General features: G+C 28.8%; 1 pseudogene; it reads left to right on the forward strand.

The window, feature by feature from the left end:
* The first annotated feature begins 2,771 nt into the window (after positions 1-2,771).
* Positions 2,772-4,189, forward strand: LOC142170280 (uncharacterized; annotated as a pseudogene).
* The last annotated feature ends 842 nt before the right edge of the window (positions 4,190-5,031 follow it).

The following is a 5,031-nucleotide window of genomic DNA, read 5'->3' on the forward strand; positions in this document are numbered from 1 at the left end:
ATAAAGAATTGGTTTAAAAGACAAAAAGAAGAATACTATGTAGTAAGCCAAAGAGAAAATATAATAGACTGTAAATACATTAAAGGTAAAGCAAGAATACAAATTTTAAATAAAAAACTATTAAATAAAGAAATACAAGATATAAAAGCAAAAAATCCAATAAAATACGTACACTTAGGAGGAACAGAGATACTAATAAAAGCATGTTTTAGAGAAGGAATAGATACCCCTATAGAAATATATTTGGCAGACGATAGAATTGTACAACCTATAGAAAAAAAGTATAATAAGTGCAGTAAGAGGTAACTTAATATACCAAAAATTCAAATTCATAATAAGTGCCAACTATTCAGTGGCAATAGATGATAAAAATATAGAGAAATCATTAGTACTATACTGGAAAATGTCTGGAATAGAACTAGCACCAGGAAGTAAGATATTCACAGCAAGATGTAAAAATCTATATGTTTTAACAACAAAACATAAGATAACAGCTAAAAATAAAATAAATAAAGTAAAAATAGAAAATCCATTCGAAAGAATAGTATCAGTTATAGACAACAATGATTATAGTTATAAGGAAATGGATATAGAAGAAGATTTAGAAATAGTAAAAGAAAGATTAAGCACGTCAAAACGAACAGGTAATGAAATACCAGAAACATCATCAAGAATAAGTACATCAAGAAGTACATCAAGAAGAATAGATTATATAACTCCACAAAAATTAATAGAACAAAAAATAGAAGAAATAAACCCACACCATTATTATATAACAGGAATAATGGACCAAAGAAAATATTTAATATTAATAAATACAGGGCAGGAAGAGAACTATGTTATAAGAGAATTAATACCAGAACAAGAGATAGTAACAATAGAACAGCAAAATTCAGAATTACCGAAAGCATTAAGAAAAAACGAAGAAACAACCGAAAAAGAATTAATTATAGGAGGAATACCAATATTAATAAATTTTAAAATATATCAAGGAGATAAAAATATTACACTAGGAATAAAATGGTTAGAAAAGGTCAAACCATATAAGTTAGAAGATAGGCAATTAACAATAAGTTATGAAAATAAGAAAATAATAATAAAAAGAACCTTAATATAATGCCAAAAATATATATACTTGCCAAAATAATAATAGAAGGATATTATAATAGATATTATACATCTATGATGGATACAGGAGCAGAAGCTAACATGTGTAGACATAATTATTTACCAGAAAGTAAATGGGAAAAGCTAAAAAACCCCATAGTAGTAACAGGATTTAACAATGAAGGAAGTATGATAACATACAAAGCAAGAAATCTAAAAATACAAATATGGGATAAAATATTTACTATAGAAGAAATATATAGTTATGAATTCACAAATAAAGATATATTATTAGGAATGTCATTCTTGGATAAGTTATACCCACATATTATAACAAAAACACATTGGTGGTTTACTACCCCATGTAAGCAAAAATTAGGAGCAAAAAGAGTAACTAATAAAGTAAGAAAAGCAACACCCTGGATTAAGGGAAGTGAAAAAATTACCCAAAAATTAGAAAATGCAGTACAGAGCAACCATAATATAGAAATAATCATTTTCTCAATAAATAAGATAAAACCACTACAAGATAAATTAGAATTACTATATAATGATAATCCACTCCAAGGATGGGAAAAACATAAAACAAAAATAAAGATTGAACTAATAGATGAAAATAGCATAATAACACAAAAACCTTTAAAATACAATTTTAATGATTTAACAGAATTTAAAATGCATATAAAAGAATTATGAGACAATAAGTACATACAAGAAAGTAATTGTAAACATACTAGCCCAACATTTATAGTAAATAAGCATAGTGAACAAAAAAGAGGAAAAAGCCGTATGGTTATAGATTATAGAAATTTAAATGCAAAAACAAAAACATATAATTATCCAATACCAAATAAAATACTAAAAATCAGACAGATACAAGGATATAACTATTTTAGTAAATTTGACTGTAAATCAGGATTTTACCATTTAAAACTAGAAGACGAATCTAAAAAGCTAACAGCATTCACAGTACCACAAGGATTGTACGAATGGAACGTATTACCATTTGGATATAAAAATGCACCAGGTAGATACCAACATTTTATGGATAACTACTTTAACCAATTAGAAAATTGTATAATATATATAGATGATATACTGTTATATTCTAGAACACAGAACGAACATATAAAGCTACTAGAAAAATTCATACATATTGTAGAAATATCAGGAATTAGTTTAAGTAAAAAGAAAGCAGAAGTAATGAAAAATTAAATAGAATTCTTAGGTATACAAATAGATAAAAATGGAATAAAAATGCAAACTCATATAGTACAAAAAATAATTGACTTAAACGAAACACTTGATACAAAAAAGAAGTTACAATCATTTTTAGGATTGGTTAACCAAGTAAGAGAGTATATTCCTAAATTAGCAGAAAACTTAAAACCATTACAGAAAAAATTAAAAAAGGATGTAGAATACCATTTTGATGAAAAAGATAAAATACATATAAAGAAAATAAAAAATATGTGTAAACAATTACCAAAGCTATATTTTCCAGATGAAAAAAGACAGTTTACATACATAGTAGAAATTGATTCTAGTGATCACAGCTACGGAGGAGTTCTAAAATATAAATATGATAATGAAAAAATTGAACACCATTGTAGATATTATTCAGGATCATACACGGAACTACAATTAAAATGGGAGATAAATAGGAAAGAACTATTTGGATTATATAAATGTTTGTTAGCATTTGAGCCATATATTGTTTATAACAAGTTTATTGTAAGAACAGATAATACACAAGTGAAATGGTGGATAACACGGAAAGTACAAGATTCAGTAACTACAAAGGAAATAAGAAGACTTGTATTGAATATACAAAATTTTACATTTACAATTGAAGTAATACGGACTGACAAAAATGTTATTGCAGATTACTTATCAAGACAAAAGTACTCAAACTGATGAAAACCAAGAATCGAAAGATATATTTGCAATCCTTACTACTCTATCCTTACAGATGGATAGTATGGGCAAAAGATTACAACAGCTAGAAAGTCAGCAGCATGACTATAAAAATGCGGAGCTAAGTCGATCGGAAGACTCGAAACTTCCAGAGATAGAAGGAGACGTTGGGAAACTCCATAAAACCTATGACAAAGTTTGTTTACCTACAGCTGCAGGCACAAGTAAACAGGTGAACAAGAAGCCACATACCAATGTAAATTTAAACAACATATTTGATAAACCATTTACATCGAAAAGGCCAAAAGAAGCAATAGTTATGACCCCACAAACTACAACTTATGCCAACAGCCTACATCACAACAAAAAGATATACAACCATATTACTCAGACATATATTGAGAATATATACAAAATTCAAACATTTCTGAACCTAAATCTCAGATCAACTACTTATAAAGATCCAACACAGGATTATATAACCCAAAAACTCCAAGGATATAATAGGTTAATAGCCCAACCAAAAACAAAAGCCAATCTAGTAAAGACATGTTACAACTACGGGTTACTTAGCACTGTATATACCTACGACGGAGAAGAGATAAGTGGAATACCATAAATATACAAAGCATTCATTACCTTCAAAAGAATTACAAAAGGCAACCTATTTTTCATAAAATTCTATACAACACCAGCTGAGATATTATACGATGAAATAAAACCTATCATACAGGTAGTAAAGATAGGATTAACACGAGATATGATAATACCGGAAGAAATAGAACAACAACCAGAAATACCGAAAATTGAGATACCAAGTTTTTATGCCAACAAAAGAATAATTGGTATAGCAACTATTATTCAAGAGCTAGCCTACAATTATCTACAAGGAAATGCAATCTGGAGCTATTATTCAAGAGACCAGCTAATGATATATGCCAACTCAAAAGAACTACGACAAGGAGATATGGATGAAGTCCAAAAATGGATTTTATCATTACTAAAACCAGAAGTACAGCCAACTACAAGGGCCCTGAAAAAGGAATTTATTTCTAATGAATTATTAACAAGATATTGCAAACTAGTGGGACACAAATATCCAGACCACATATGTTCGAAATGCAACGGAGAAGATAACCAAGTACCGGAAGTCCAACTGGAATAAAGATATCAAGAAAGAAGACAAAAGAAGAAGACAGCTATTGAAAACAAATAATGTAAAGGGTCGAGTCATGTAAAAAAGTCGTAAAGTAAATAGTACGAGTCACATTCATGAACAGTAAAGGTCGTTCATGAATAGTAAGAATCATGTAAAAAAGTCGTAAAGTAAATAGTACGAGTCATATTCATGAACAGTAAAGGTCGTTCATGAAGAGTCATTTGTAAACAGTAGGAGTCGTTTAAATTTTCTATATATTTTGTAAATCAGGGAAAGAGAGGACACACATCCTCACCCTCACCTTATCTCTCTTATCTTCTCTCTCTTATAAGAAATATCTGAGTTATTTACAAGTCTCTAAAACAACTATGGATCATCCAAACGAGTTACAAGAACATGTAAGTTTATTCATAATCATGTCTAACTAAACCTTTATATTCCTTATAATCTCTTGAATATCATAATTGTTTATCATGTTATAGTACTGTTATAAAGAACATCTTGAGAAAGTTTGCCTGCCTAATAATGCTGAGAGTAGTTAAGCCCAGACTATGCCATCCTAAGGTCGAAACCGGTAGGCAAGGAAGCCGTTTAGGGGAGTAGACAGAGTTGAGGCGCTGTTAGGGTAAATGATTGAAGCATGAAAAACATGGTAGTGACCAGAAAAGATTGTTCAATATAACTTATTAAAATATGATAAACTCTATGATAAACAAAGATGTTAGAGGGAATATGTTTAGTAAACACATGATAAGGATAAATAAAGTAAATCAAAATGAACAACCACACATATCTATTAGATGAAAATATTGACTACAAAATACTTATATTATATATATTTAGCAAAC

The sequence above is a fragment of the Nicotiana tabacum genome, chromosome 16 (genome assembly GCF_000715075.1).
Source record: "Nicotiana tabacum cultivar K326 chromosome 16, ASM71507v2, whole genome shotgun sequence".
Lineage (NCBI taxonomy): Eukaryota > Viridiplantae > Streptophyta > Magnoliopsida > Solanales > Solanaceae > Nicotiana > Nicotiana tabacum.